The sequence below is a fragment of the Ambystoma mexicanum genome, chromosome 3q, assembly GCF_040938575.1.
Source record: "Ambystoma mexicanum isolate Mex_15411 chromosome 3q, UKY_AmexF1_1, whole genome shotgun sequence".
Taxonomy (NCBI): domain Eukaryota; kingdom Metazoa; phylum Chordata; class Amphibia; order Caudata; family Ambystomatidae; genus Ambystoma; species Ambystoma mexicanum.
The window spans coordinates 248,295,162-248,305,416 of record NC_090926.1 but is presented as its reverse complement, the minus strand read 5'-3'; the positions used below and the strand labels follow the sequence as shown (position 1 = coordinate 248,305,416).

The 10,255-nt window shown below is 45.5% G+C and overlaps 1 protein-coding gene across 1 annotated transcript in view; it reads left to right on the top strand.

Annotated features, from left to right (window-relative positions):
• The first annotated feature begins 798 nt into the window (after positions 1–798).
• RACGAP1 (Rac GTPase activating protein 1) overlaps positions 799–10,255 on the top strand; it is a 176,102-nt gene continuing 166,645 nt past the window's right edge. The window contains exon 1 of the mRNA XM_069653670.1: positions 799–819. The gene's annotated coding sequence lies outside the window, so the exon portion shown is untranslated. The remainder of the gene's footprint in view (positions 820–10,255) is intronic.

The window sequence follows — 10,255 nt, the reverse complement described above, 5'->3', positions numbered from 1 at the left end:
ATCCAAGCCAAATACTGTAGCAAAAGGCTACTTCTCGTTTCCAATCATTTCAGCTCCTTGCCCCTCTGCACTGGAACTCTCTTCCTCTCTCTATCCGCTCCATTTCCTCGTACTCCTACTTCCGTGCCTCCTTGAAATATTTTCTTCTTCACCCCCGTCCTGACATCCCTCTTTAATTTCTCCTATCCCCCCTTTATCCCTCTTTCCATCCTTCCTCTCTACAACTTCCCTTCTTCTCCACTCCTACTTCCCCATCCCCTGTAATCGCATCTTCCTCCCCTACCCCGACCTCCCTTACTTCATTCCTCTTTCCTTCCCCTGATCTATATCTCTTACATTATCCACTGTAAATTGTTCTGTGTACTGTTTTTGATGGTTTGTTTCATGTCTTGTAATGTTATGCTTCTATTATCCTATGTATTCTTGTTGTTGAAATGTAAAGCGCTTTGGCATATAGCGCTATATAAACTTAATCAATACAAATACAAATAGAAAAGGGAGATCCAAACCAGTCCTTAAAGCAATGCCAGAGTCGAGATATCTGTGGAGTCAGGAAACATGAATGAGCGCACTTCGTAATGCTGGTGAAAACAGTTGAGAAGTGTAGAATAGAAAAGGCAGCATCCTAATGAAGCTTCCGGGAGTGGCGTAGATCACGTGGACTGATAACATGATGGTGCGGCTGTGTGCGACTGACTGAGAGATGCAATCTCTTCCTGAAGGGACCGTCGAGCAGGCGCCATGGCAACCACCACTGCTGTGTACTGAGAACGGGGAGCCAGATCGGAGCCTCCGATGCAGAATGTCTGAGGGGTGAAGGTGCGACATTTATGCTGAAGAGATGGCTAATTGTGTCAAACTATGTCAAATTATGTCAACCTATGTCAAACATTGTCAAGTTGGTGGGTTTTTGAGTGTTGTGTTCGATATTCAAACTGTTCACTTGTAAAGATGTTTTCTCTTGTGACCTAGTCAGTGAGACGTGCAAGAATGATCTTCTCAAGGACTTCTGACATTCCCAAAATCAAGTTTATTGGGTGATACTTTGCAGGGTCTCTGAGTAGTTTTCCAGGATTAGGGAATACTATGACCTTTGCTTCTTTGCATTGTACAGCGACGTGTTGAAAACATAGGCAGGCATTACAGATCTCAATTAGGTATCCCCTAGACTTAGGTGTCAGCATGTTAATGACTTGGTTTTTCATTCCATCACTTCCTGGTGCTTTGTCATTTTTCAGACCTTGAGCAAGTCGGAATACCTCGTCCAGTGTGCATTGCTTCACATTTCCTGCTTGAGCTGATAAGGCGAATGGATGTGTCTACTTTTATCCCACTTGCGAGACAGTGCATGAGCACAACACCCAATCACAGACCAGGAAGTAGAGAAGGGTGGTCTATCCCTCCAAGCACACCCATGTATTCTGGAAGGATCTATCATACAACTGAAAGAATCTAAAGTATGCCAGACGGGCATCTGAATATCCCCACCAGAACTGATTTCAGGCTGACTACAGGCACCAGTCTTGGAATACACGCATCCAGTGGCCCAAGATGGCCACTTCCAATCACACCAAGAGTGACATGGGTTGGTCATGTGATCTCTCGGGCATTTGAGGCAAACAAAGGCAACCTGCATTTTGGGAAATGGAGGAGGGGGGCAAAAATTGAAAAGTGGATTCCACTTTGTAGTACATTTTACACATGTGACAAAAAGCCACCACCAGGCTAGCCAAATGACTAACAGAGAAGAGGTACATTCTCTGTGACACTGTGGGGTACCTTTGGGGAACCACCACACCCCTTTATGAGTCATAAGGACTCTTAAGGCAGAGCACAGATAATAGATCCACACTCTTAGGCTTGGGATTGAGTCAGGCTGAGAGAAAAACAAAGTGAAAGGCCCAGAAAAGCCATCAAAAGGTACAGGGGGCTATCACATGTGGAAGAAAGTGGACTTTGTGGCTATAGGTTATCTTTCATATTTATAAACATACCATGATGGGAATCACAACAGCGTCATATCCTCCTTTTCATTACCTTGACCGGCCGAAGCTATCCGTTGTCCAATGTCTCAAAGCATATGAGGCAATTACAGTCATTCTTAGCTCAACCAGGGAATCATGGTTGTTAATTAGTCCTACCCAATCAAATAAAGCAGTCTCGTGCACCACCCTAGCAAGGTGGGCCAGCTATGGGTCAAGTTGGAATAGACACGCAGTGTTTCGGTGCCCACTCAGGAAGAGAGTCCTCGACAGTCATTAACGTAGGTGCGAGATTGTAAGACATTATGAAAGCAGCAGTTTGGTTAGGAGAATAGGTATTTAAGAGTTGTTACTTTTACTTCAAACCAATTGACCAAGTGACTTCGTTAGTAGTAAGCTTTTAACAAGCCTAATGTGAGCCTTAAATCTTCACATAGAATATAGATTTTTCTACTAAAGTTCAGGAAAATCATGCTCCTGAAGACACAGAGGTGAAGTATTATCTCACCCTTGCAACCATTTAATAAACGGGGATGCAACGTTTTAATAAATGGGGGGTTCGCAAGTTAATATATTATGTCACAACTCTGAAATCTTACTGATGATTTCATACTTCTCAACCTATTGACTCTCCAATGCACCTGAAAGCAAGTGTGCTTGACGGGCTGTGATGGGTGACCACATTGAAGGCAATGGGATCTAGCGTATGTTTTAATGTTGGTGAAAGCATTCCTAGGTGGGGGGGGCCATTGAAGTCTGTGGAAGAGAATGGTGTTTTGGGAGGGAGACACACTCCAAATGCGGGTGATTTGGAGGTATGTGATGTCCGTATATTAAACAAGAGACAGATTCTGTTCATGAGAATGTTAATAATAAGGCACTGTGTTAAAGGTCTAAGAATGCATATTACAAGAGTATGATTGTCCATACACAAGAGTACGATTGCCCATTCAAGATTTAATTGGAGTGTCTTGCTGTTTCAGGGGCAAAGACTAAGTCATCCTTTTGAGACATGATGAGCCAGAGAATGGCTCCTTTCCTTTAAAGAAGTTCACAGGTCAGAGTTTGGGCATTTCAATAGACGCTAGGGGTCAGAACTTCACACCAAAGTGGACGAGCTATAAACACAAGTGTCGACCTTTAGTCAGACTTAGGGGTGAGACAAGTCAGCTTGTTTTCCTTTGTTGTCGGATTGGGTCTAAAAATAAGTAAATAAAAATAGGTCATTCTCACAACGCACAACCTCTCTAAATGGAATACATTATTATATATGCTCTAGAGCGAATAACGCAGTATGGATACAGTGTATTTGAGTATCCTTTTTTGAAATATATAAAAGGTGTAATGTGAGGTTGAACATTGTCATTGTTTTTTCCACCAGAATTCAAAGGGAGGGATTGTCTGTTTCCTTGTTTTGCTTTATTTACCTTTCCATTCGGGAGACACTAGTCCGATCCTGGTTTTATCTCTGAAGACGTGTAGTCCTGAATGTCCCCTTTGTAAAACAAGGACTGCATTTCCCAGAATGCAAAGTTAAAACCAGGTGTGGACTAGTGTATCCAGAATGGAATGAATAACGTTAGCATCTATGGACAAGAGTTTCCAGTAAAAGGACATTTTATGTCAGGATGGACATTGATTAGGTGTTGATATCACATGTTTTAAATTTAAAACCACTCATTTTTTCCATATTTCGATGTGACGGGTAATTCTTTGGTGGATGTATAGGTTTTACTTTGATGCTGTTTGTTGTTTGGGAATTAAGAAGCATAATACTTCCCCTCCATGTCTTTAATGGAATCATGATTTTCCTAAACGTTTTCCTAATACTCACAAAATGTTTTTTTCCGCCTTTTAATGGAGGTTGGGGTTCCAATCATGACCGGCGAATTTCAAGAGAAGATTACCTTCTTTGGGCCAAAAATGCTCACCGAGGACAGTGCCTTTCTACCAGCACCTACTAAGGTACTCACGGCGCTGGTCAATTGGCTGGCTCTTGCCGGATCTGAGATCCGAGATCAGATGTATGGCCGGATCTCCGGCCCCTGCCCTGACCAGGCTATACCGAGCCCCCGGCTTCGCCGAGGGAAGCTGGGGCCTCAGTGATCTCAGCTGCGCTGTGCTCCTTTCTCCAGCCATCATTCTGCAGACTATGTTCTGTCAGCTGGTTTTCTTTCTTCTGGCCTGAAAGGCACACCACGGGAATCAATGGGCCATGAATATAACTGGGTGGGGGCATCACTGTTGAAAGCAGGCTTGCTGTACATGCTGGCCACTCTATTATTTTCCAAATGTGCATTTTACACGTCCATAGAAAACTAAAAGTTATTTTCAAACTGAAAAATGCTGCTTGCATTTACTAGTTTTCTTTCCACACATACTTTGTAATTTGTGTGCCCCTTTGTGTTTTATCACAGGTTATATGTATACATGTTATATGCTTGTGAAACTGGTTAATCACATATAAATGCTTCTGTTGTGCTGACAGCAGTTATTAGGAAATTAAACTGTGGGTTAATGGGTGCCAACTTTTGATTCTCACTACAGGGGCAGAAATCACCCCCTCTCTCCCACCCGCCATCAATATAAGCAAGCGACCAGCCCAACCCATCCCCTGGCCAACCACATTTTATAGCACTTGTTTTTTATTTTTTTATTATTATTTCCATTTGTAGAGCGCGCCAAACCCGCATGTATCTGGGCGCTAGTTACAGTACATGTTTGAAATAGTCGCTGGTAGCATTACATAGATAAGATAGTCTTTTTTTATTTTATTTTTTTATTTGGATGAGCAGGCACAGTCCGTTATAACAATGACAGAGATGACACAGTTGGTGGGGTGAGGCTAGGGGTCTTGGGTGAAGAGCCAGGTTTTCCATTTTTTACAGAAGGTGTAAAGCGAGGGATCAGATCTTAGTGATAGGGTATTCCATTGTTTGGCAGCCACTACTGGGAAGCTACGGCCGCCTGCTTTAGCTTGTTTGAATTTGGGCTTGATGAGGAGGTGGGAGGTGATGGCACGGGTAGGTCTCTCTGACTGGGGTTTGGTGGTTTTGTTAGTGAGGTATTTGGGGGCTGTGTTGGTGATAAACTTGTGTGTAATAGAGAGGGTCTTGAATTTGATGCGGTTTATGACAGGTAGCCGGTGGGCGGTGCGTCTAGCGACAGAGATATGTTCTTTTAGGGATGTTCAGCGCTGCGCTGAGGGTGTTGTTCTGAATGATTTGGAGTTTCTTGGTGTTGTGTGTAGAGGATCCTGTGAATAGGACATTGCAGTGATCTAGTTTGGGCAGGATAAGGGCTCTAGCTAATGTGATGCAGTTGTCAGGAGTTAGGTATGGTTTGCATGTGTTCATAAGCTTAGCTTTGTAGACAGCTGCTCAGGCCGTTGCCCTCACTTGTCTCATCAGGAAGAGTGAGGAGTCGAGGTAGACCCCTAGGGTTTTCACCTCCTTCAGGACGGCGATAGGGTTCCAGTCTATGGTGAATGATTTGTAATCGCAGTGCAGTTTGTTGAGTCGGGATTGGGTCTCTACCACTAGGAGCTCTGTTTTATCGTCATTAAGGCATAGTTCATGTTGCGCCATCCAGGCTTGGATGATGTGATAGATTTTATTGAGGGCGTTGGTATCCTCAGTGGGATTGCCAGTGATAGGCACAAGGCTCTGCTTGTCGTCAGCGTAGTTGGTGTAGCAGATACCTTATTCGCCCAGGAGGTCAAATAAGGGTTTAGTGAAAATGTTATACAGTGTTGGCGAGACACATGAGCCTTGGGGGACTCCGCAAAGGACTGGGTTTGGTCTAGCTGCCTCTATGTTAGACAATACCCTCATGATTCGGATGGAGAGAAAGGAATCAATCCAAGCTGTGGCGTTGACAGAGAACTGGGCTGCTGAGGAGAGATGTTGGCAGAGGATTTGGTAGTTTACAAGGTCAAATGCAGCAGAAAAGTCAAGTAATAGCAGGATGGCTAGGGTGTCAATGTCGATGATCTTGCCCATTTGGATTTTGAGATCTAGGAGTGCTGTCTCAGTACCATGTCCACGGCGGAAGCCAGATTGGCATAGACCAAGGATGTTGTTGGATTCCAGGTGTTCCTGTATTTGTAAGTAGGCCACTCTGTCTAAGATTTTTAGGAGGAAGGGGACAGTGGTGATGGGGCGGTAGTTAGTGGGGGAATTAGGGTAAAGGGATGTTTTTTTTTAGGAGTGGGAGAACTCATGCATCTTTCAGGTTGTTCGGGACAATCCTTTGTGCGAAGGAGTTGATGATGAGAGAGGTGATGAACAGTGCTAGTTCTACAGAATATTCTTTGCTGACCCGGGCAGGGCAGATGTAGCCTTGGCATCTGGATGGTTTGAGGCCATTGATAATTTTTATCACTTCTTGTATACTAACAGGTCTGAATTCGAAAAGGTTGTTAGGGATGCGAGGGTGGTGGGTGTGGGTGGGTGTATTTTGTGAGGACAGTTTGGCAATTTTGCTTTGTAGTGAGGCGATCTTACCGAGTAGTACCTTCTGGATGTTGGTGCACAGAGAGGAGTCCTTGTGGCTGCTTTCTAGAGGGAGCACGGGGGATTTGAGTTCTTGCAGAATAGAGAAAAGTTATTTTGAGCCTGTGTTGACTTTGGCTATTCGTTCCTTGTAAGTGAGGCTTTTTGCCTGGATGATGGCCTGTTTATAAGCTTTGGCTGCAATGAGGAACTTGTTTTTATTATCTTTAGATGGTGTGGTCTTCCAAGTGGCCTCTGCATTTCGTTTGGTTGCTTGTAGGATTTTCAAATCCGGTGGGTACCAGGAATTTAGATGGGCTCTAGGTTTAGGTTTACGGGTACTTAGTGGGGCAACTTTCTCTATCGCTAGGATAGTTTGGTTATTTAACTCCGCGATTTGATCTTGGTCCAGTGCTGGTGCTTAGTGATGGGGTAGAGCAGAGGGAGCATATTCTCTGCAGTAATGTTGCGTGTGTTTCTAGATTGTGCAGCAGGGGGCAGTTGCGGTAAGGCTTTAGCTGTAATGTATTTTGCAATGGTGAAGGTAATGCCATTGTAGTCGGACCATGGGCAAGGGTAGTTAGAGATAATACTCATGTTGCAGTTCATATCGGCCAGTCAGTCTAGCGTTCGGCCTTTGTTGTTTGTGGGTAAGGTAATGTGTTGTGTTAATCCTAGTGATTCAATTGTGTTGGTTATAGTTTTAGCATTAGCATTTAGCATCTGAGGGGTTGTTGAGGCCTAGGTTAAAGTCTCCCATAATAATGATTCTGGAGGAGGGTTTAGCATTGTTGGCCAGCAGAAGGGTGATGTCCACATCTAGGGAAAGTATTGGGCCGGGGGGCCTACATAGGATGTGGATGGTGAGTGAGGTGGCATTAGCAAGGGAGAGTTGTAGAGATGGTGACTCTCCGAGTGGAACGAGGAGTTGGGCAGCATTCTTAGTGTTAAGTATTTTTTTGGCTATAAGCACTACACTGCCTCCTTTGGCCAGAGGTTGTTTTCTTCTGAAGATGGTGTAACCCTCTGGGATAGCTAGGGAGAGGCCTGGGCGGGCAGCTGCATGCAGCCATGTTTCCGTGATGGCTAGTATGTCCAGTTGGTTTGAGGTGATGAGATATGAGATGTCGAGTGTGTGGGCTAGCAGCGATCTCGCATTGATTAGGCCTGCATGGATGTTTGTTGCGGTAGAGCACTTATTGCTTGCATTGTTTGCAGTGGTAGTTGCGTGGTTCTTCGGGTGGAGGGTCTCAATGTGGGTTGTGGATGCCAGGTTGGTTTTGGATAGTTGTTCAGGTTCTGTAGGGGCCAGGACGTTCATTGTGATATTGGAAGTGGGATTAGTTGTGATTGACTCACATACAGTGTCAGTGGCTGGACTCGCTAGGCAAGGGTCACACATTGTATCAGCGATGGGGTTCACTGGGTCACACATTGTAGCAACAGTGTTCACTAGGCCTGGCTCACACATTGTATCAGCGATGGGGTTCTCTGGGTCACTGTTAGGGAGAATTCTCAAAAATGTGCTAATTCCTCTCTACCTTAGAGACCCCCATCTGTTTAAATGCCTTCTCTGGGATCAACTACTCCCAGAGCAGTAAAGTGAAATTGACTTTACTTAGCATTGTACTTGCTAGACCCAGCACACCCTATCTTACAATAGAGTGCTCGAGGAGTTACTTAGTATCCCCTGTGTCTAAATGCTCATGTAACATTTTTTATGTTACCCTTTCCTCAATTTACTGGCTGGTGGCAGTAGTTTCATTTTGAACTACCTTGGTTTGCATTTACTGCGACCGTTCGCGGCTCCGGTAAAGTAACCGCGGGAGCCATCTTTTTCAAAATGGCGCCCAGCCATCTTTGCTAAAATGGTGCCAGGTCTTCTTTTTTTGCCAGGTCTTTGTAGAAAGGTCCTTCTAGAGAGTTTCTCTGCACGCCAAACCAGGTTTGGTCTCTTTGTTCATTTTGCCTTTGGCGGGGTTTCTGAGAGAAACCCGCCTCTGACTCCAGAGTGTCTGGGGTAGGCAGGAAGTGAGGGAGGTGCCCGAAAACCCTGTGCTTAGTCTCATAAGAGACCCAAATGCACTCTGTGGTGATTGGCTGGCTGACTGTCACCCTGCTGGGTGAGTAACAGCTAGGCTGGAATGAATGGGAGAGAATTGAATAAAAGGCGAGTCTTTTGGCTTGGAAGGCAGATTCGACCACTGGACAAAGGAACCAAAGAAGAGCATGATGAGGATGCTTGCTGCAACTCCTGGACCGTTGGTTTGCCCGGTGAAGCCCTGCTGCAGTGACTACTTGCCAAGTTTGCATCGACAGAGTAGCCCCTGCAAGGACGACTGTTAAGCTTACCTGGTCTCTGCAGAGGCGTTGGGGCACGGTTGCAGCCCTCCCAGGAATTAGATCTCCCTCTTCAGGTCTCTCCCCCTGCGGATAAGCTGTGGGCAGTGACAATTGGTGGCACTGCTCCTGCGTGGATATGAGAAAACGTGAGTGCATTGAGTGGTGACTGTTGTACCTCTCAAACCCATCTACCCAAAGTGCGATTTCAGTGGGCACGTACCAGCCCATAAGGCTCACCTGGTAAGTATCGATGATGAGCTCTCCGTCCTGCTACTTCTGGCAGGGGTGCTTGTTGATGGGATCTAGTTCCTTCACTGATCCCTGGTAAGTAATAGTCCAGTCCAGCTGCGACTATGCTTTTCCTGGTTGGTGGTAAGTGGTTCTCAATGTCTCTTGTCTTTTCCCCTTTCTGTTCTCTCTGAATGTCTCTTGCCTTTTCCCCTTTCTGTTGTCTGTCTTGGTATTATTGCTCTCGATGCTGTTGTTAATTCCTGAATAACGTTTTCTCTTCTGTTTTCTTCTCAATAATTGGAAATGCGGGCCAAAGCAGCTGTGGAGGTGCGGAATGTGGCCGGGAGGAAGATGACTGAAACCGCAATGTTCGACAATAGGTGAGTGATGGTTGAAGGGAAAGCGTGAGGTTCAGTGGTAGCGCGACCTTAAACGTAATGTCTGTTTAGTGTCTAACCTTGCCTTTCGTTTTTATTTGCAGATGCTGCGGTCGCGGGTGAAGCGTGTTGTGCTGCAGTGTCCAGATGAAGATTTCAGCGTCCCGGGACGATGTGGAGGGGAGCCACGGTGCCAAGATGAAGATGTCTGCGCTCCGTAAGATTTGGAGGTGAGCCGCAGTGCCAGAATGAAGATGTCTGCGCTCCGGAAGATTTGGAGGTGAGCCGTGGTGTCAAGATGAAGACATGCACAGGTGAGAGCAGGATCCCCCAGGTGGTAAGTATGGAGGCAGGGGTATCAGGTAATAATATCGCCACATATATGGTCGCCGTAAATAATATCGCCGGGAAAATGTTGTGGTGATATTATTTGGGTGACCATATATATGGCGACCGGGGCAAAAAAGTTTTTTTTAAAAAACAAATAATAATTTGGGGGTGGCGGGGGTGTCCCGCGCATGTTCCATGCAATAATGTCGCCACAAAAAACGACCATTTTTTAGCAATATTTTTGTATGCCGATATTTTTGTGGCAACATTATTACATGGAACCGAGGCAGGAGCCAAGCTTTCCAAAGGTAAGTTGAATCCCAGGCGGCGGTGAGCGTTCCGCTGCATGGAAGTGCAGAATAACGCGAAGCGTCTGCATAGCTTTTATAGCTGTGATTGTGGGCACGCCCACTAGGCTTGGCTTGCCTGCCACTCCTAGTGAGTCAGCACGTGCAAGACAATCCAATAGCAGTAGCCCAACCCAAGAATACATGTGGGG